General features: G+C 43.3%; 1 pseudogene; it reads right to left on the minus strand.

Moving 5' to 3' along the window:
* Positions 1 to 486: 486 nt before the first annotated feature.
* The window catches only part of LOC120895519, a 79,051-nt pseudogene continuing 55,265 nt past the window's right edge, over positions 487 to 24,272 (minus strand).

Genomic DNA, 24,272 nt, shown 5'->3' on the forward strand with positions numbered 1-24,272 from the left:
TGCGCATTATGGCGTTAATTGCAAATCTCGCACTAGATCGTCCTGCGTCTGTTTCCGTGTTCCTCCCCACTCCCGCCGCCACTGATGCGCTTTTCACCAACTTCCGCCCAAACGAACTGGAACGATTCTGGATAGGAACTGAATACGAGGGCCTAAATTATCACTCCGGATTCTAATCCATTGCAGAGATTGATCGATAAGACCTCGAAGTGCCTTCATTCTCACTGAAAATATTGATGTCATTAATCTCAGTGTTAACGAGTCCACGCCAATGCAACTAAGTTATCCAATCATCTTTCCCTACTTTTTCCACCCACGAAGCTTGTATAAGAAACGTTCTGACACGTGTTGTAAAAAAAAGATACACATCTCCATCTATTTTTGCAAATTCAAATATTTATTTGAAACTAAAGTAACAGAGTAATAGCACCGCGATGTACTTTATATTCTATGCGCATCGAAATATGTTTTGAAATATTCCCTGATCCCTATAGCTGCTTGTGACGTTGCATTATTATGTCGGCCAATAATTTGATGACAAGGGCACTAATTAGTTAAAGATGAATTAACTGGATCTTGGAAATGAATGCACATATTGTGGAGGATACAGGCGGCTCTTACTATACTTGAAATATGGTCTGGTGCAACTTGAAGTTCATTTTTCAAACACCGCCATTTGCTAACCAATATTCTAAACGCGCATTCCACACAACGCCTTGCCCTGCTTGATCTGTAGTTAAAGTATCCTTTTTCATTGTCAAGGTTGGTGGTAGGATATGGACTTAGTAAATATGGCTTAAGGAGATAGCCTTGATCTCCTAAAAACACATGTGGCATATTTTCTTCGGTACCGGGAAGAGGTTTTGGAGGTGGAATATTCAGTTTGATTGAATTAATTAACGGAAATAACGACGATGATTTGAAAACACCTGCATCACTGCATCTTCCGAATTCTCCTATATCAATTGCAATAAATTAGCAATCTACAACTGCCACAGCTTGTAAGAGTACGGAGAAAATGTTTGTAGTTGAAATATTGTGATCCTGTATTGGAAGGAGCTTTTATCTTTCTATGCTTCCCATCTATTGTACCAATACAGTTAGGAAAATTCCATTTTTCTTTGAATTGTGTTTCAATATTCTCCCATAATTTTGTTGTTGGGTACGGCATATACTCATCCTTGAGCTGCTCCCATATGGCGTTACACGTTTCATGAACTATCATTGCAACCGTATTGTGTGCCATGCGAAAATTGAATGTTAACGCTCCAAAGCTCATACCATTCGAAAGAAACCTGAAAAAAGAGTAATTTATTTTTTGTTATACACCAATTTATGTTCGTTCTTTTTTACAAGGTATCATAGCGAAGAACAAATGGCGCAATTTACGCGACACATTTGACAAAATTACAGCGCAATGAACCAGCCATCCGTATCCGGATATAAGTATATGGGTTGGAAGTATTTCAACCAAATGTCCTTCCTAAGAGTACAGAAATCTCGTCCAAGAATAGGAAATTTGCCAACATGTGAAGAATTATTGGTTATATATTTGGTGAGTCAATTTACCAAATTTGTTTCTTTTCCATTGTATTTCTACAGACACATTCGAAGCGGAGTATCTCGACGATGATAATGTCCAGGTAGACACAGATCATACTGACGGAGATGGACTTGTGTCGACCAACAACGATGTAGCTATTGCTCCTACAAGAAAGCGTTCCAAGGAAAAGCCTGTTGGTAATGCTTTGGAAGCATGATTAGAAATAGAACGCGAAAAACATCAGCTGTAATGGGTTAGGCGATAGCTACGGTCGCCATATGATGAGCGTACAGCTGTACCTCAAGTACCGTCGCGGTAGGTCAGTGTTTCGCTGACAAGTATCGAGGTTGAATAACACTTTGTTCGAAGCGGACTTTTCGACACTTGATCGTCCAGGCGATCATAGAAACCTTTATGAGGTTTCCCTTACTGGAAACGTTGGAGTTTAGAGGCCTTACCTTGGGTAGGGGGACATAACTAAACTCTTTAAATGAGAAGTCGATAGATGTTGAATGGGCATAGTCCTATCCTGACAGTCCGAACGATTCTGACTTGCCATGGTCGGAATTGGTTTTATTTATACTCAATGGGTTTCATACATTTTGGTTTAAAGGTTATTGATATGAGGTGCAATTCATACATTGTATTGGAGTGAGGTGTCTGTCAATTTGTGCCTATGCTGCGCTTTCAGTGTTTTTACAAAGGTTCTGGAAAGTTTCAACTGTTCTAGCCAAGGAACGGGTGCGTTCGTCGATCTTTGCCTACACTGCGCTTTTAGCAATAAGTTGCTATGCGTTCTATGTTTGTCCACTTTACCGCAGTAACGCTTGAATTGCTTATGTTGCGCGTTTCGGTTGTTTTCGATAAATGTGTCTCGATTGTTTTTTCTATGAACGGTATGGTCTGGGTGTGTTGCTATGGTGTGGATTGATTTGCTGATGTGTTATAATGAATGTGTTGCAATGGTGTGGTTTGGCTTTCCGAGGTGTGTTACAATGTGTCTATAGCTGATAGTGTGGTTTACAATAAGTTCTGTATAGCAAATATGCTACACAGCTATTGCGAGACATTGAAATGCGTAAAAGCGAAAAGAATAAATCTACTAACTATTATTTTCTGAACAGTTTGGTAGAACCGCTAAATTCACTTCCGCAATTCCGCATTGCGCAATTGAATATAAAAAAGCAGTTCTCTGCAATTTTGCACGCGGCATTGAGATAAAATGCACAAAACACTGAAAAGCAGATGTAAAATAAAGTTTTTTTCCTTTAAAAAAGTCCCGGAGTCGTTCGGGTCGACTCGAAAGGTACAAGTAGGTACAGTAGGTGCAACAACTCCGATAGGTGCAAGAAAGCATAAGTGACTCCGACCCGTTGGTGCAACGAGTTCGGGTTGGGTCGGGCCAAGGTGGGTTCATTCCGGATGTCTTCAATCCGGTTGGTGCGGGGGGTCGAGCAGGACATCACTACTTCACAAACCACACTATCAATCGTCGATATCGGTTGAGTGTGTTTAAATGTATTGTACTAACGAATGAGTAAAATCGGTTATGTGTGAAGTGTAGATCGCGCGGGAAAATATTGCTTCGTATGTAGTTGAATGTTTTGATGAACAAAGTGGTGTACAGATTAAAGATTCTCTCTTTTTGAAAGTTTTATTTTCAGGACAAACCATTTACCATGGATATATTTGCAGCAGTCAAAAATTCCAGTGACCTGAAGAAGCTAACCGCGGATGAGGAAGGGTTGGTTCGTCTTTTGCAGGAAACGGAACTCTTGCCGCCAACGCAACAATGCAGCAAGTGCAAGAGACAAATGAAGCTGAAGGTAACCAAGCGCTCCAATGCTTGCAAATGGATTTGCAAGCCTACATCGAGCTGCACCGGCTGGGACTGTACTGTCCGCACGGATAGTATTTTCAAAACTTCGAGGCTGTCTCTATCCCAGTTGATGGAGATAACCTTCGAGAGGTCTCGAAATACGACGCGGATGGTTGCGGAAGCTGAATGTGCAGCCGGTAATTTATTTTTAGTATTTTTTTTCTAATATTCGGTTTGATTAACTTTTTTGTTGTTTTTTTTATCTCATTGTAGGTAAGACAGCCATTCTAAAATGGTTCAAAATACTACGCGAAATAAGCGCTGAATATGTGGAAACCCACCGACAACAGATTGGAGGCGGAGGGCTCACTGTGGAGATCGACGAGTCCGTCATTACCAAACGGAAGTACCACAGAGGACGGATCGCGGATAGCAACCAGGTTTGGCTGGTCGGTGGTATTTGTCGGGAGACAAAGGAAATTTTTCTGGAGCTGGTTCGGAAACGCAACGCTGGAAACTTGCAGGGCATTATAATGAACAATGTGGCCCCCGGAACGACAATTGTGACGGATAGTTGGCGTGCCTACATCGGATTAGACGGAAAAGGGTATGAGCACGAGATAATAAACCATTCCGAAAATTTTGTCGACCCAAGCGATCCATTAGTACACACACAGACCATCGAGAATTTATGGCGCTGGGTCAAGCCCTTTTTAAGATCTAAAGGCACAAACCGGGGAGCATTGATTGAATATATGCGCGAGTACCAGCTTAAGCGAGCCCAGCCCAACAATTTCATTACCATCTTGCGTGCCATCCAATCAGTTCAGGAGTTTGAGTAAGTATTAACATATTGTTCTTCGTATTTTTAAACACTTTAAATTCATCGAGCTTTTTCCAGCTGGCTAGCTAATGCCAGGAAGCGGATGTATTATTATGCAACCGCTATCTTGGAACTCCGAATCCTACCTCCTTGTGGAACTAGCTGGAATGCGACGTCAATTGCTGACGATCTTATACTAACAGGATCGGGGGACTTTGTTTTATTTTTATTTATTTTTTTGTTTTCTCTGAACATACTTAGCCTTGATCTTTTATTATCATTGACAAACATACGTATTTTACTCCACCGTATTTTAAACAATAATTATTTGACTAAAGGAAAAAAAACTCTTCAAACTATCATCAGGACGATCACATGTTGGTACTAACCACTCCCCTTCGAACAGTCCTTTCCTATTCAGTTCAGGCTCTTGTTCGTAAAACACTGACCTTCCGCAACAGTGCTTAATGCCCGCTGTGGCCTGCGAGCGTTAAAATCTTCAATCGGTTTCTTTGGCTTCTCTGTTCTTCAATGAAGGAAAATAAGTTGATTGTTATGCACTAAACTAGTTTTCCAAACAACATGCTCGTCATCCAAACAACATGCTCAAGCCCCTCATACATAGGACTGACTATCCTGATCTGGGTAATCAATAGCTTAATTACACTGATAAATCCATTAGTGGTACAGGCATGCCATCAATGACAACAGTTATATCCAAAGACGAATAAGTGAAGTAAAAACACCTGACTACATTGATTGTTTTTCCATGAAGCAGACTGACCAAACCTTTTCGCAAGCTAGTTCCATTTCTCACACAACGGTTTGGTTTGGTTCTGTTAAGACGGAAGCACTTTTATCGTATCCATCTCGATAACGCAGCACATTCTTTCTATTTGGCTTAATGACATACGCGTCGACCTATACAGGATTTCGAAACTGATTTAGTACCACGCAGCCGGATAGTTAATCCTTGCTACGGGGGGACGGTCCGTATGAGGTTTGAACCCATGACAGGCATGTTATTAGGTCGTAAGAATTGATGACTGTATCACGGGACCGCACAGCGTTCCACTTTCTTCCTATTTATTGCGTAACAAATAAATAATTGTTATGCTTTATTTTCGCTATAACTGACATACGTGGTCATGCAGACGTTATTTTTAAATGCTTACAAGACTTATTCGTATCACCTAACCGGACAGTTAATCACTGGTTGGTGTGTGTTCCTGGAGAGAAAAGAACTACGTATAGCCTATGTAGAGACCAGCTTTCTGTCATTAGGGCATACGGAATGATTAAAATTTTATTCCTATTCCAAGTGACACCGTCATGAGGCTAGTTGAATAGGTCATCTAAAGAAATAGCCTAACAAATTATCCTACAATAACATATCATCAAAAACAAAACACAAGCTCTATCTTATCGTTGCAACGAAAGGTGCATGGCGGCGCCGAAATGAATGTAGCCACACCCTTCCACGCTCTCCTTAATATATAACTGAAGCACTAAAGGTACCACGAGAGGCTGGTCACGCTCTTGTTCATCAGAATGCAAAACCCATAAATTGCCATTCAAATACCACTACATGTTATAAGAGAAAGGGTTTAAAAAACAAAAGGGTACAGATACAGTATCGGACAATAAGATAGGGCCTCTTTTTATCATCGCACCGTGCACTTGTTTTTCGTGAGTGTGAGTGTGTGAGTGTGTGTGTGTGTGTGTGTGTGTGTGTGTGTGTGTGTGTGTGTGTGTGTGTGTGTGTGTGTGTGTGTGTGTGTGTGTGTGTGTGTGTGTGTTTGTGTGTGTGTGTGTGTGTGTGTGTGTGTGTGTGTGTGTGTGTGTGTGTGTGTGTGTGTGTGTGTGTGTGTGTGTGTGTCTGTGTGTCTGTGTGTGTAGTAGAAATAGAGTCTGCTTTTTTATATGTATTTGCGAGTGCGCGGGTTTGTGTCTGAAAAACGTAGCTTGCCATGATGTCATATTGCGTTGAAAGTATTCTGATGATGTGTGTTATCATGTGAAACAGCGTGCGTTCACACTTGGATAAAAGCTAAAGTTTGCATTGACAGCAGCGCTTGTTCCTCGGACGAAAACGCAGGTGTGCTGTTTCATGAATGTGAATACGACACCGGTGCGAAATGGACACGCGCTCAATTGCAATGAACTCGGCATTCCCTCACAGGTGTTTCTCCAGTGCACGCAATTCAAAGGCCTTCGTGCATCTCTGCGTTGAACGTTGTGTGCGCATGGAAAACTTGGTGCGTGCACAGAGCTGGCGCGCAGTTGTTCTTTTCAATGGGCGTTTTGTTTCATGAGCGCGGCAGTATTCTGTTCTCGATTTAAATGGGTAGACGCTCACTCGCTTACCCATTCGTTTAGTTAGTTCGCTTTAGTTCGTATCCTCCATCATTCACAATCCAACCAGTACGCAGTGCAGTTTAAGTAGTAGGAGATTCAGTTCCTTTTTTGAAGCTACAATGTCTTCAAGGGCCGGATTCAAGGAGCGAGCAACGGAAACCGGCAGTGATAGTGGTACCAATGCGTCAACTTGGTCAGCAACTGAGTTCGATATACCACTACAGCCAGGCATCCGCGGCTTACTCTCATCAATAGAACTGCCATCAACATCAGCAGTGCCAGCAAAAGCATCATGGGCACAACAGCATGCATCAGCATCAGCTGGAATGGTGTCGACGATGAATGAGGCAATGCTCTGAAAACCATCATCATCAGCTAGACTAGCTAGCTAGCTGCACTGCCAAAACCGCCATCATCATCAACAGGGCCGCCAAAACTTCCATCATCATCAGCTGGGTCGCTAAAGCTAGCACCTAGGCCGCTAAAGCTAGCATCATCATCAGTTGCACCGCCAAAACCACCATCATCATCAACAGAGCCGCTAATGCTATCATCATCAACAGGGCCGCCAAAACCGCCATCATCGTCAGCTGGGCCGCTAAAGCTATCAGCTAGGCCGCTTAAGCTAATATCATCATCAGTTGCACCGCCAAAACCACCATCATCATCAACAGAGCCGCTAATGCTATCATCATCAACAGGGCCGCCAAAACCGCCATCATTGTCAGCTGGGCCGTTGAAGCTTTCAGCTGGGCCGCTAAAGCTGTCATCATCATCAGTTGCACCGCCAAATCCACCGTCAGCATCAACAGGGCCGCCAAACACATCATCATCATCGACAGGGCCGCTAAAGCTATCAGCTAGACCGCCAAAACCATCATCATCATCAGCTGCACCGTCCCAACCATCATCATCTTCAGCTGGACCGTCAAAATCACCGTCGTCATCAGCTTCAGCCACGTGTCGAGCTGCACCTTCTACTGTTTCAGGATTTACCGTGGTTGGCCTTGAAGCAGCACCGACTTTGGAGCCAGCGTCACTATCAAATCATATTCTGGCCGAATTTTCCAAAACCGAACCAATGAATTGGACACCCAACCTCGTCACATTGCTGTTCCAGAAGGTCGATCAGCTACAGTCATCCGTGGACAAATTGGAAAAGCGGTTAACTCGGCAAGACAAAGATATCGCACTGCTCCAGGTGACTTTGGATGACGTCAAAAACAGCGTGTGCGGACGCCCGAGGACAACAGATGACGAAAATTTCCAATTCAACATGTTAGACACCGTAGAAGAGTTGGTGAAATTTGATACTAAGCTGGCAGATCGAGCATATTTCGAAAGTGTGTTGAGATGGGCGAACAATCGCATTACCACGGAGGAATTCAAACGCCAGACTCTTTGAAGCAAAGGATTTGATCTTCAGCAGACAGCTCCAAGCACAGTGTTCCTGGCAAGGGTAAGAAGCATAAACATCCACTACGAGAGCGAAGAAAGGTGGTGAAGTTTTTCCAAGCATTGTGTAGCAACCGGTATGTGTCCGTGAACGAGGCATTGGCGGCTAATTTTTTTAAAGACAAACTTCGATATGCTCATAGTCGTCTCAATCAGCAAGGCTTGCGCCGTAGTAGACCGCGCAACAGAGAATTTTTCGAACACGAATAACATAACTTTTAAATTTTGAACTTAATGAAATACAACATACTCTTACTCAAGTCATATAAATGAAACTTTTATTCAAAAAAAAACCATTAGCAAGTACAAAATTAAGGACAAAAACCCTATACTTTGCTGTGCGGTACTGGGACAAACTGAAACACATCAGCTTCATTTGTATGCACCGCGACTATTTTACACTTTATCTCCTCGACAGGTATTTTTTTTAAAGAGAAATCTAAATCCATCATGCTGGCAGACCGGATATTCATTATGAAGGACGAACATGGAACATTAAAACTTTCGAAGGTTTTCCTAAAAATATTACAATCGACAAACATGCTACCTTCCTCCTGGAATGTTGTTTTGTACATCGCAACATTATTATCTTTCAGCAAAAACCAACAATTTCTATCGTCCGCTTTCAAAGTACAATCTGGCATCGCATGAAGATTAACAGTTTGTCCATTGGCTTTAATATATGGGAATGATTTTGAGTTTCCTGCTTTGGCATATTGGATATGCTGTAATTCAAACATCCTATTAACAGCCTATTCCAAGCAGTTTTTTCCAGATATTAATAATTTTTTAATTTTTTGAAGGAACACTTCGAAAGGATATGCCGACAAAGTGTGCAGTGGACCAAACCTGTCTACATCGTCAAACACATGTATTAGGTTGTGAACGTTGGCTGACACTAGTGTGAGGTCATATACGCTCGGGAAATCTATGACCTATTGTCGCAATAATTCCCTTGCGTAAGGCCAATGTTCCACATACTCTTGGGAGTTAAACAGTGTCATGGCACAGAAGTAGTGTATTCCTTATCTGTTAACCTGCCCTTTAAAATGACCGAACTGGCATTATGTAGGAAGTAATTATACTCCATTCCTTTCCAGAATTTAATATGTTTTAAGCTTCGAACCTTTCGAGCGAATTCTAAAGGTAACTTTAGCTGCTCCAGGTCCTTGGAAATTGCCTTACGCACCTGTGGAGACCATTTCGTTGCGGCAGAAAACTTTCTCTCCGACCATCCCCTCATACACTTCCGAGATATCCCATAATCCCGGAAATGCAGAGGTTCGAAATAATATCTGCAATTGTATCGCAGCCATCAAGGTCTGTTAAAGGGGTTGCATTGTTGTAGTGACCCACGTATACACCCCTCTTGAAATCGTCGTGATTCCGTGGCTCATCATCAATCTGCCCATAATAGGTGCGGATGTGTTGGGGGATCTTTGGTTGTCACCGTTTGACACTTTTGGCACCCACTATGAGCGTTGAAGTTTTTAACACCTGAAAAAAATGCAATCATAAATTATTGATGAGCATGTTATATAAATTGTTGTGTTTTTTTCCTTTAATATATGCCCGAGTAGGCAAATCGGCAATAATGGCCTTTTGCTTAATTTTAAATTGGCGACCATTTATTGGGATGCCATATTTTTCAAAATAATTTAACTCCGTCACAAACGATCGCAAATAATCCTCAACCGATTCCGGTTTGCATTCGCCCGCAAAAATGGCCACTGTCATCAACGGCACCTCTGGCATCTCAGGGAGCCGCATTAGAATCGGCCAGAATTGGGTCAATTCACTTTTATGAAGAGGTAACCCGTTCATTAAAAAATCCAATTCTATTGTCCCTAAATTTGGAGTCACCAGCCTATAGTGCAACCGAAAATGTATTAATTCAAAACAATCTTTCCAACCCCCCCCCCAACCACGTTAAAAACAAGAAAACACGACATAAAAGCACAAATACAGCTGCCCCCCTCCTCCCACCCATGACACACACACACAGAATCACCCCACCCCTCTGCTCCTAACACAGACACACACATCCCCCCCCCTGCCCTAACAAACACACACAAGATACAGCATAAAACCATTCTTACCCCCCACCTCTCACACTCTCACACACTCTCACACTCACACACACACACACACACACACACACACACACACACACACACACACACACACACACACACACACACACACACACACACACACACACACACACACACACACACACACACACACACACACACACACACACACACACACACACACACACACACACACACACACACACACACACACACACACACACACACACACACACACACACACACACACACACACACACACACACACACACACACACACACACACACACACACACACACACACACACACACACACACACACACACACACACACACACACACACACACACACACACACACACACACACACACACACACACACACACACACACACACACACACACACACACACACACACACACACACACACACACACACACACACACACACACACACACACACACACACACACACACACACACACACACACACACACACACACACACACACACACACACACACACACACACACACACACACACACACACACACACACACACACACACACACACACACACACACACACACACACACACGTAGGCGTGGCGTGCAGATAGGTGAACGCACTTTTGAAGTCGTCCCACAATTCACCTATCTGGGGTCAAAGGTCAGCAACAACAAAAGTATGGAAGCTGAGTTGCGCGCAAGGATGCTGGCTGCCAACCGCTCATTCTACAGCCTGAAAAAGCAGTTCACCTCAAAGAACCTGTCGCGACGGACGAAGCTGGGACTATATAGTACCTATATAGTACCAGTACTCACATACGCCTCTGAGACATGGACACTGTCCAAATCTGACGAAACCCTCTTAGCCGCGTTCGAGAGAAAGATACTCAGAAGGATACTTGGCCCCTTATGTGTGGAAGGACAATGGAGGAGCCGCTATAATGACGAGCTATACGAGATGTACGGCGACCTCACTGTCGTACAGCGTATAAAGCTCGCCAGGCTCCGGTGGGCTGGCCATGTTATACGCATGGAAACGGACGACCCAGCCCGTAAAGTCTTTTTAGGCCGTCCACAAGGACAGAGAAGGCGTGGTAGGCCCAAATTGAGGTGGCAAGATGGCGTGGAGGCGTCCGCCATTAAGGCCGGGATAACGGACTGGCAGACGAAGGCGCGAGACCGTGAGCGGTTTCGGACACTTCTGAGGTAGGCCAAGACCGCAAAGCGGTTGTAGCGCCGGATAAGTAAGTAAGTAAGTTATACTCTACGTCTTGGAATCCTGCAAAAAAAAAAGCTAATGTTATATTATGTTATGAAAATTTTACTGTTAAGAACCAGACCTTTGGGGTCAGTAAAATTTCCTATTCTAGGCCTTGTTTCATCAGTTTCTTTCAAGAAACTTAGATGCTACTTATTATTCCTGTGTCCTATTCCTGATCTCTACACGGAGTACATCAACTATAAAAAAATCCCGGTTCATTTGCAAGGTGTGTGCGATGCGAATAGTGATGAGTCAAGTAGCACTGTGCCACCACGCACACACAGCACAGTAAAATGTGCGAGCACAATTGCACATTTTATAAAATTGTGGTGCCACACTTCGCACATTTGTTGTGTTCCGCACGATTTTTGTGCTCCGCACAGTTTGTGTGCTCCGCACAGTTATTGTGTGCTCCGCACAGTTTCTGTGCTCCGCACAGTTATTGTGTGCTCCGCACAGTTATTGTATGCAACTGTGCGGAGCACACAAACTGTGCAAACTGTGTGGTAGCTGTGCGGAGCACAAAAAGTGTGCAAAGCACACTAATTGTGCGATAACACAGTAACTGTGCGGTCGCACATTAGCTGTGTGCGTCCACAAAAACTGTGCAGGAACACAGCTACTGTGCGACCACACATTAAGTGTGCTACCACGCACACACAGCACAGTAGATTGTGCGTGGTACCACAGCACCACACAGTGAAAAGTGGTACTTGACTCATCACTCAGCGAATTAAAAATTCATAATAATTGTTGTTGGAGAATATGGAAGACGCAGTAACAGTGGAATTTTCAACAGCTCAGCAATGTTCAACATGCTGGAAACTGGGAAGTTGAAGCTGCCGCAAGCCAAACCATTGGCAGGGACAGATGAAAACATTTAACACGTTTTTCTAGGAGACCAAGGGTACCTGTTGCGAAGCAACCGATTCTTTCTACCCAGAGATCAATCAAAACGTTTTTTAGCCGAAATTAGAAACGTGTATAATTTATTTATATTTCGCAAGGTGGCGCTAAAAATCACGTGCGTATGCTCGGGTGCGCGAAGGAATCTGCTCGTCATCCTGCTGCGCCGGTCATTCCCCCTTAGGGCTTCGGTTCGTGCCGTCGCTGGTCGGTTTTAGATAAACCGATTGATTTCGAAGCGACCGGCAGCGCCCTCTATCGTGTGACCCGTGCAAGGAGGCTTTTGCATCCGAATTGACGGTTGACGGCGTCAACAGTACCCTTTGTTGTTTGTCAAACGTATTTGTTGCGTCCATATGCAGCACACAACATAACACAAGAGGAAATCTATTTTAACTATAGATTAAGCAGGACCAGACGATGCATCGCATGTGCTTTTGGCATTGCCACAAGCAAATGGCGATGCCTTAGCCTTAAGACAGAATTACAGTAAACAACGGATTACGTTGGTATTTTTTTTTTATAAAAGTTATTTGCTATTTTTTTGGCACGCTGGTATTTTTTTTATAAAAGTTTATATTTTATAAAATAATCGTAAACACATACCTTAACGTAATTATTAACCGTTCCTCTTGTATATATATACACGGGCTATATATACGGCTTATTGGTGGGAATCGTCGGGATCAACCCCTCCCCCCTATCGTCACTTTCGATTTCCTGCCGCTCAGTGCGCGCGTCAAATACATTGCGATCGAATTTATCAGCAGATCGGCCGCCGCTGAAGCGCAAACTGTTGGGTAAATATGAAATTCATACCATATCATGTTGGTGATTAAAGTGAAGTAAAGATCAATAAATTAATTGGTTGTACAAACTGTTGTTTTTTTACAGACACCTCTGCAGAACAGATTGAAGCTGCACCATCAATGAGCTGCCACATACCATATGGGACCGTACAAACGGTATCAAACGCGGAGATTATGTCTTTGTTAATTAAAATTAACAAAAGAATCGACGACGTGTTTGTAGCACTGGGTGAATTAAAACATGTACATAAGATTCACCAAGAGAAAAAACAGAAAAGAACAGAACTTACAGAAAAACAGGAAAAGAAGCTGGCCATAATCGACACAATTGTGTCAAGCATAAAAAAAATGATGTCCACCAATGCGTAACCCGCCACGAAAAAGATGACAACGATTTCGTCTTTGAAAAAAATTCATCGGCCGAGCAGCTAGCTGTCGTGGAACACAATTTAGAGAATAAGGATTATTTTCAAAATGTTTTAGATTTCATTCGCTCCTCGGTCCATAGGAATGATGTTCTCAATCGCCTACACGATACGCTCGATATAGTGTTCGACAGAAACTTTCTTCCCGAGTGTGCTAGGAAATGGTTGCGTCGACTAGTTATTCAGAAAATTGCCATGATATCACACAGACACATTTTGCGGATATTTAAAGCATTTGGTACCACCGAATTTGGTATGTGTACATATAAGAAGGTGGGAGATTTTTTTCCAAAAAAAAAAAACGCTAAAATCGGAAAAATCTGCAGAGCTACCGACAAACTAGTTGCCAATACAGACAGTCCATCACATTCCCCTTAATAGCCCGCACGACAAAATCGAGCAGTTTTGTAGCTCGCTTTTTCGATCACTTTCCGCCAAAAGCAAAAAAAATGGATTTGATGAATCTTCTGGTTGAACTTTTCCGCCGCCAATTCGACCATCTCGCCGCGGTGACTATGAGCTCGCATGATGCTAACATATTTGCATTTGTCAACCCTTTCAGATCATGAATCGAAATCTTACCATCGATAGTGATGAGATGGATATCATATACTTGGATCCAAGCATTTTAGATAATGAGCGGCCGCCCCTATAATCAATATTCGGGAGCACCAGCACGGCCACTGACACCGATGCGCCAACCGCCACATCGAAGCGATCTATCGTACCGCACAAGCGACACAGCATGCCAAACTCCATAGCACCCAAGCACATGAAGATGGAATCCGCGGGTCACATTTATAGGGCGGCAGAGCAAAACATGCATACCAAACGTTTTGATTCGCCGTCTACATCTGATGCCGCCGTGGATCCAGATTCCATCTTTCCACCTTTGCCGACGTGGATCCAGATTCCATCTGTTGCGCTGTCCACACAACGCCGCAACGTCCAGACGCTGACTGCCTCGTTGTCCTTAACGGTCGCCACTGTACCTGGGCCGACGCGGAGTCAAATACCAGCTGCAGCGCCGAACACACAGCGCCGCAACGCCCAACCGCTGACTGCCGCGTCGTCCTTAACGGCCGTCGCTGTACCTGGGCCGTCGCAGAGCCAGGTATTATCTGTTGCGCTGTCCACACAGCGCCGCAACGCCCCGCCACTGACTGTCGCGTCGTCTTTAACGGCCACCGCTGTACCTGGGCCGTCGCGGAGCCAAATTGCATCTGCAGCACTATCGTCGCCTGTCGGTCCAACGAACGTCGCACAGGATGTCTGGGGCACATTCACCACCTCTCCCTCCGTCGCTCCATCAGGGGTTCCTCCACTGAACGATGTGCCGCAGCTTACAGGGTTTTCAATGATATTATTGACGTGTTCAGCGAGTTGTTGATTCGATCGGGCATATAATTGACACTTTCAGCGAGATATTGAATTGTTCGGAAGCAGGCGTTCAGATTCAAAGGAGGGGCAAAGGAACAAACACATACTCTCCCGGATTTTCAGTTTCCACTGCAGCCAGCTTACACAGCAATGTGCTGCTGGGAAAATGCTGCAGTGTGACGGTGTCCAAATCGTCCATACTGGCTGCATAATTGTTCAGGTCTGCTGAGGAGCAGGGTTCGGTGAAAGCGGGCACTTGGTTTGAAAACGTATACTCATGCACGATCACGTTTGGTCCAGATTTTGTGGCCGTTTCGTACATGACCACATCACCCAAGTTAGTCATGCACCATTGGTCGCGGAAGTTTTTCCGCAGCATGAAACCATGCCGGACAGTAGCAACTGTATCGCTACCAACCGGGCGCACCGATTGCTCTTCTCGACCTGCCGAACTGCATCCTGGCCTGGCATATTCCACTTGCCACAGTTCTTGCAGGCAATTGGTCGCTTGAACCAAGCTGTTCCTCCCTGAATGCACCAGCTGCTTTATATCGTGCAACTTTGCTTCCTACTTTTCCGCAGATATTGTGCGCAGCTCGCCAAATCAGTGGACATCTTCGTACTCGTGAACCAAATTATGCGCGTTGCTGTTTAACAGCACTGGACTATACACTGTTCCATAGTCTTGAACAAAACGATGCAACAGTGAATTGGCCAGTTCCCATTTTGCACGATGGTAGGAGGTGTAAAGTAAGGTGTAATGAGTTCGGACGATAGTCACAGTCGCCATGTAATGTGTTCGGGATTGTCACGGTCGCCATGTAATGCGATGATCGTACAACTGTACTTCGAGTACCGTCGCGGTAGGTCAGTGTTTCGCTGACATGAGCCGAGGTGGAATAATACTTTGTCCGAAGCGGACTTTACAACACTTGATCGTCCAGACGATCATAGAAACCCAAAAGGGGTTTCCCTTACTGGAAACGTTGGAGTTTAGAAGCCTTACGTTGGGAAGGGGGACATAACTAAACTCTTGAAATAAGTTGTAAGGCGAAGGTTTGAGGCAGCGTAATGTCCTATCTTGGCAGTCTGCACGAATCTGACTTGCCATGATCGGAGTTAGTTTTATTTATACTCGAATGAAGTTAAGGGTTTCGCACATTTGGTTCCGGGTTTTATGTTGGAAAATTATTGTTTTCACTCAGCTAGTTACGTTTGTCTTATGTTGACAAGAACGATGGTTCTTGTCACTATGTTCCTGTTTTGGGTTCAATGCATATACAATGGTGTGGTTTGGCTTTCCAAAGTGCGTTAACAGGTTGCCTGATAAGTCCCCGGTCTGACACATAGATGGCGCCGCTAGTATAAAATAATATTATTTTTATGTAGTACCAACCTTCAAATGATTCGTGTCAAAATTTGACGTCTGTATGTCAATTAGTTTGTGAGACAGAGCGTCTTTTGTCAAGCAACTTTTGTGTTGTGTTGTTCCACCAAGACAACGCACCGTGCCACAAGTCATTGAGAACGATGGCAAAAATTCATGAATTGGGCTTCGAATTGCTTCCCCACCCACCGTATTCTCCAGATCTGGCCCCCAGCGACTTTTTCTTGTTCTCAGACCTCAAAAGGATGCTCGCAGGGAAAAAATTTGGCTGCAATGAAGAGGTGGTCGCCGAAACTGAGGCCTATTTTGAAGCAAAAGGAAGGAGTACTACCAAAATGGTATCAAAAAATTGGAAGGTCGTTATAATCGTTGTATCGCTCTTGAAGGGAACTATGTTGAATAATAAAAACGAATTTTGGCAAAAAAATGTGTTTTTCTTTGTTAGACCGGGGACTTATCAGCCAACCTGTTACAATGTTTTTATAGCTGATAGTGTGTATTACAATATATTCTGTATAGCAGATATGCTACAAAGGTAACGGCGACGAACAGCAACATGAAGTGTTGATACGCCGCATTATTAATTCTACCCTTCAGTACCATAAAACCGGCGACATGCAATAACATCTTAATCTCGAGAGCTTTCCAAAGTTTGACGTATTGCAGGTCGCGCAGTTTTCGTTGGAAATCTGAGGGCAGTTTTAATGAACGCAGGTGGCCACAATTCACGTTGCTGCCGTCGCGTCATCTTACAGCCCAGGTCATCGAACCATTCCGTCCACAATATCAGAAATTTGCACATGACACTCTTGTAAAAAAGATGCATGGCCTCAGCAACCACAATGTCACATATTATGTCACATTTGTCGAGCCTTACAAGGGGTGTTATGTGAATCTTATCGTCCGGATATTTGTCTTCACAAAACAGACCTTGTAAGCGCGATTCGCAAGGCGCCCCATACAGAGAGTATACGCGACTACCGTCCCTTTCCGTGATGTACTTCATACAAGCGTTGCATGCGTTGTGCGATTTAACACCTAAAAGAATATAATAAATATATATTTTCTTCTTCGTTTCTTCTGAAAGGTCTTCTAATCTAATGCTATAAATATTCAAAATGGCCGAGTTACACGGTTGCATAAATTATGACCTTTGTCGAAGAAAGTATTGACTCTCTACTGTCACATTTCTATTCGATTCTGCTGCGTTTTTAAATTTCATAATCATATTATTTTTCAACAAGTACCATTCATCACGCTGGCCTTGTCTTAACAAAAAAATCTTTCATACATGCAGCGTGGTTCGATTTTGCTTCATCGCTATTACTGGGTAATTGAGCAAATCCTGATCTGCTCTGCTGCCTGTGATGTTCGTATTATCAAACTCTCTTACACGGTTAGTAACTTGTGGCATGATGTTGTTCCCAGTTCGGATAAAATATGTAATGCTTTGCAGCATACTTTCAAATGGGTATGTGGAATAATCATCCAGCACCCCAAAGCGGCACGCGTTATCGTACAAATGCTTCAAGTTATGCACATTGCTGGTGATAGTACTTTCACCGTACAAAGTAGCGTAGTCTTGAACGAATTCACCTAGCATTTGGTGTGCCATAGTATTGCTCATGAGCTGGTGACAAAAAAAATCTTTATCGCACAAAAGAATTCAGTACTTATCCAAAAATTCAGGTGCTGAATTCCACGCAGCTTTCGAGGCACTTCCAATGGTAGTTTAACGCTTTCCATGACGCTGGTCATGAATTCAACATCCGCCATGTTCCACTTATACTGTTCTCCGAATGCTCCGCTTCTCCACTAGTGTTGGGAGATTCAGGATTCGGAAGATTCGAAGATTCAATCCCTACAAAGATTCGATTTCGTTTGTAGGATTTGAATCCCTAAAAGATTCCTTTGCGATTCGATTGAGATTGGGAATCGCTTGGGATTCTGATTGGAATTGGGATTGCGATTCTGATTGGGATTCGTTGAGGATTCGATTGGGATTCGGATTGCAATTGAGATTCTGATTGCGAATGGGATTCTGATTGCGATTGCGATTCGTTTGGGATAAGGATTTGATTGGGATTCTCATTAGGATTGGAATTGAGATATAGAGATAGGGATTCTGATTGGGATTGCGATTCGTTTAGGATTGGAATTTGTTTGGGATTGGGATTGCGTTTCTGATTGGGATTGCGATTAGGATTGCGATTGAAATTAGAGGCTTTCCCCGAGATACGCTATTCATGGGGGTCGAGAGAAACCACGTATCTCTAATTTCGGAAGTCGAATCACGCAGCTTTCAGTCAAAATATAGTAAATGTTCTTGTAATGAGAAGTTATAGTCACTAAATAAATAATTTGATTTGTTATTGAATAAAGAGCCGGTCTCGTAGTACAGTCGTCAACTCGTACGACTTAACAACATGCCCGTCATTTGTTCAATCCCCAAATAGACCGCGCCGCCATACGTAGGACTGACTATCCTGCTATGGGGGGAAATCTATTAGTCACTGAAAGCCAAGCCCACAAGTGGGTACAGGCAGGCCTTGACCGACATCGGTTGTTGAGCCAAAGAAGAAGAAGAAGATTGAATAAAGATTCGCGTATCTACTAATTATGATTGAATAAAGAATTGAATAAAGATTCGTGTTGACGCTTTGCTTGGATGTCAAATGATAACTTGACGAAAGTGAGTTTCGTCAAGTGAGAATGAGCACGGTAGGAAATGATGAGTAGCGGGTGAGTAGCCACTCGCGTGAGTGGCAATTTTAGAAAAAATATAAATAGGGCAACATAATGAATACACTTTCTCTTGCACTTTGGAAATTCAAACACATCGGTAAACATTCAGCCCACGCAAAATCATATCCGAAACGTTCGCGATTGTTCAATACGCGTATATACTAATTATGATGTAAATACTGCAAAGTGAAATAATTTGGAGTAAAATCGAATAACCTCTTATTCCACCTTTAACTATTTCCCCCCCCCTCCCAACCCCGCTGCAAATTAGAATAAAACGCTATACGAGATTGGGATTGGATTCGAAGATTCAAATCCCTTCCGATATTCATTTTTCCCACAACCTCATTAGGTGCCGCATTACGCCCAGGTCAACCAAGTGTAGTCGATCCGTTGTAGGCATGTCCATAATTATATCGAAATTGGCGAGGTCTACGAGAGGAGTGGAGTTTCTAATATGAGCCCGGCACGTTCCATCCTGGAACAGTGCATCTGTGCGGTTCGGTGCGTCAATGCCTACGAAATATATCCAGCGCGCCAAATGATCGTACCTGGTACGCTCTGCGCACTTGAGGCAAGATTCGTGCCCGGTATGTTCTATATTTCCTATGGATAAAAATAACAGCTTAAAAATAGCAAAACGCTATTTCGTGCTGCCGTAATATACATTTGACGAACGTTCGCGCAGGGATGTCTGCCAAGATGGTATTGATGCGAACTTTAAACACTCCATCCACTCAATTCTATGTCATCCGACTGCAGTTCGTTCAGCTCCGTGATCATCTGTCGAAGGAATTCTTCCACCGTGGATGGTTTGGTTTTTTCCGCAGAAGATGGCCACGACGAAGATAGGAGCTTGGGCAGATCACACACCCTCATCAAAATTGGCCACAATTGCCCGACACAATTGTGTCTGGTCGAAGGGCACACGCTTTCCTCGCGCAGCTGGTTTTCCTCGCGCCGTTCATTTTCCCACTCCGCATCCATCATGCGCATCCTTTTATTGCGGATGTGATACAATCCGCCAGTACTTCTCCATCGTTTGTTGCCATCGTCAACAATAAAATTGCCCTTGTAATTTGCACTCAATTATCACTCGGTACACTTTGAACTCCTTCTTGCTACTAAAGATTTTTCCAGTCAAATGAAGGGGCCATGAGGATAACGATCGTACACAGCCAATGCCAATAGAATTTCAATAAAAAATAATGGGTACAGTGTACGTGGGAAATCCTAAAATGCGTATTTCGCCTCTACCAAGCTTGCTCTGTTTTTAACATGTTCTTGTTTTTTATTCTCTACAGAAAACGGTAATAAAATGTGAGAGTATTTAAGTAAAAATCACGTAAAATCTGTTACACATTGCACAGAAGACGACGGGCAAATATGAATAAGGTGATTTTCGATCAGTTTTGGAGTATCGACACTGTACTGAGGGTTAACATTGAGTAACTACAACATTGAGTACAGTATAAAAAGGAAGTATACATACAGAATGAGACAATGCAAATATCCGTTGGCAAAACGGAAGAATGCGAAGAGGGAGAATTCGCATAACATACCCATACCCATATACGCATTCCGTATCGTTGAGCGGAGCGAGGGTTAGCAAACACATATAAATCTTGCTTTAGTCTGTATCCTCAATCTTTCTCAATACAACCAGTACGCAGTGCACTTCAAGTATTAAAAATAGTATTATTCAAATATTAGGTTCTGATCATTTGAAGCATTTGAACATGTCGTCAATGATCGGCTTCAAGGTACCAAAAGCGGAAACTGGCTGTGATAATGGTACCAATTCGTCCACTTGGTCAGCAACTGAGTTCGATATACCTCTATAGCCAGGCATCCGCGTTTTACTCCCACCCATAAAACGGCCATCAACGTCAGCAGTGCCAGCAAAACCGTTATTGGCACAACAGCACGCATCACCATCAGCTAGAATGGTGTCAACGATGAATGAGGCAATGCTCGGAAAAAGGTGGCTTAGCGGACATATTCTCATGTCGAATCCCATGTCCCAATCGAACAAATCCGTCTCGCCAAAACCGTCATCATCACCTAGATCACTAAAGCTATCATCAACAGTTTTTTTTTTTTTTTTTTTTTTTATAGAGACTTTGAGCCTTTCGGCTTCAATCGCCTCTTCGTAAACTACTTAAACCTAACAATCTTCTTACCCAGGGCATTTCCTCCCTGTGTAAACCTTAATCCGAGTTTGCTCGGTTACCTTAAAACTAAGCTTAAAACTAAAAGGAAGATCAATTTATTAAATTTTCAATTTAAGATCAATATTAATTTACGACACATATTATTCTGATAAACTAAATTTCTTCATAAAGGTTTGTCATACGGAGGAATTTGAGGAGTTTTCGCTGACATTTGGGGTCGGGTGATAGGATGATGTCTATGCTGGTATCAAGATGGCATAAGGCGCGTTCGGTGGTGTATCCATGGCAATCGGTGAGAATATGACGAACAGTAATGTTTACGCCACAAAAGCTGCATAACGGTGGACTGGACTTTTCTAGGAGATAGGAATGTGTAAGCCGGGTGTGTCCAATTCTGAGGCGTGATAGCACTCGTTGGTTCTGGCTGGAGTGTGTGTCTTTCCAGGCTGTTGTTGATGGTTTGATGGTTCGAAGAATAGAATTTTGTTTCCGGTGCCAGGTGAGGTTCCATTTTTCGTCAACTATTGTTTTGCTCCATTTGTTGAAGTCTCTGCGAGCTATGGTTGTGTAGTTTTCTGGAGGACGGAGCCGACCCTGGTTTGCAAGTTGGTCAGCTTTCTCGTTTCCGCTGATACTCGAGTGACCAGGTATCCAGCAGAATGTTATAACCGGGGAGTTATCTAGTTGATCTAATAGTTGGATGTGCGGATCTCGGATGTTACCATGTTCTAGGGCGGCTAAAACACTGGCACTGTCGGTGAAAATAATATTTGGTTTATTAAGGCAAATACCTTCTTGCGCGGCGACTATCATGGCTATTGCTTCAGCTGAGAATATAGAGGTATGGTCTGGTAGTTTGATGGCACAACTGTTGTTGGAGGAGAAAATACCGAAACCGGCGGATTCATTAAGGACAGAGCCGTCGGTAAAGATATGATGGTGATTCTGGCATTTGCTTTGGATGAGACTGGTAAAATGATGGCCGGCGATATGGCTGCAATTTCCTGCACGTAGTTTATCTTTTAAAGACCAGTCTATTGTAGGCGGTTGACGATACCAAGGGCGTCCTCCGCGTCCGGTAAGCTTGCTGATATGGGGAAGCTGGTTGTTGGTAAGGGCATGAAATTGTGCATTGACTCTGTTGATAAATGATTCGGCTTTGATGTCCTTCTCTAGGATGCGTCCTGCTGCTGCTGTTAATCTGTTGGTGATAATGTAATCAAAAGGAAGAAGTCCGCTCTCACAAAGTAAAGAGTGGATTGGACTGGTGCAGAAGGCTCCAGTTGAAAGGCGGATGGCTGTATGGTATATGGGAGCAATACGCTTCTCAAAGTTTTCTCGTTGGCGAGAGACAATCTCAATACCGTAGAGAATTTTGGGAAGCATCCAGCTATTGAGGATCTGCAGAAGTGTTAGACGTGATGCACGATGTTGTCCAGCTCCTAACATCCTAAAGAGGTTCAGTCTGGTTTTTGCTTCTTTTCTTATCCGGTTGGAGTGGGGAATTAAAGTAAGTTTTGTGTCAAATGTGTCAAAAATGTGTCATTTGGTATGATGTGGTTGTGAAGTTTGATTGGTAGTTTGCGATGAAAGCCCATTTTGCAGATATGGAGGATTTGAGATTTGGAATGGGATATTTCATGACCTGTCCACCGAGACCATTGCCTTATCTTGTCAACTCCTTTTTGGAGAAGCTGACGAGACGTGCTAACAGATCTCGATGAAGAGACCAGAATGATATCATCGGCATAGACAAAAGGTTTGATTTCATATGGAATGGAGCAAAACAGAGATTCTATACTGATAAGGAAAAGTGTAGGAGAAAGGATGGCGCCCTGAGGGACACCGTTTTCTAGAGGATATGGATAAGAAACACTATTACCGATTAGGACTCTAAATGATCTGTCTGTAAAAAAATTGTCTATGAAATTAGTGAGCCGGCCACCAAAGCCCCAAAAAGCTAGTTGAGAAAGAATGGAGTGGCGCCAAGTGCGATCAAAAGCTTTGGAAATATCTATGATGGCAAAGTCTATGTGATGATCCTGGTCTATTGATTTTTGAATAGTATCATCTAATTTGGCAAAATATGTTTTCCGTGCCCAACCCGCTCCGAAAAGCGTGTTGGTCAGAGCTAAGCAGGTTTCTGTCTTCTAATTCTTGCGAGAGGCGGCGATTAACCATGCGTTCTAAAACTTTACCCATGCAGCTAAGGAGGGAGATTGGACGGTAGCTATCAACGTTGTTGTTAGGTTTGTTAGGTTTAGGTATGGGGATAGTTAAACTACTTTTCCAATCATTAGGAATATTACCAGAAGACCAAATACTATTGTAAATGTTAAGAAGGGTGGATTTAGATTCTACAGGGAGGTTTTGCAGTAAGGGATATCCTATGTTATCGGGACCAGCAGATCTACCTTTACATTTCCTTAGTGCCCAATGGAGTTCAGTTAATGTGAAAAGACTATTGTATCTCTAACTAACAGATTCAGTGTTAAGTTTGTGGGTTTGAAAATTACTCGGATAATTGTGTGTGGCAGAAACATCAGAAAAGTGGATGGCAAAGGCTTCAGGTACTTCAGCAGGGGCAATGATAGTGTCCTGGGTTTTGAGAACTATTGTGGAGCTTTGTTGATTTTTACCATTCAAACAACCGACTCGCCTCCACACTTCCTTGCTAGATAACTGAGGATTAATTTCATTAATGAAATTATCCCAGTAATTCTTTGGCAAGACGAACTGCTTCCTTGGCAAGTCGATTGGCTGTACGAAATTCCTCAGCAAAAATTGGTGTGAAAAAATTATCCGGATTTTTGCTAGCTCGGCGGAATTTACGCAAAGCAGCTCTGCGAGCTTTAATAGCTGCAGCAACTGTTGCGTTCCACCATGGCTCACATCTTTTTCCAGGTTTTCCAGTTGTACGGGGAATACTCCGAGAAGCGGCGTATTCAATGCATGCAGTAAAGCGAGAGAGAGGGGGATTTTCATCAAGTGGAAGATTGAATATTATTTCTCTTTGATATGCTGCCCAATTGGCCTCCTCATATTTCCACCTGGGGCGGAGAAGAGGCCGCTGGGGATTTAAACTACT

The sequence above is a fragment of the Anopheles arabiensis genome, chromosome 2, assembly GCF_016920715.1.
Source record: "Anopheles arabiensis isolate DONGOLA chromosome 2, AaraD3, whole genome shotgun sequence".
Classification (NCBI taxonomy): domain Eukaryota; kingdom Metazoa; phylum Arthropoda; class Insecta; order Diptera; family Culicidae; genus Anopheles; species Anopheles arabiensis.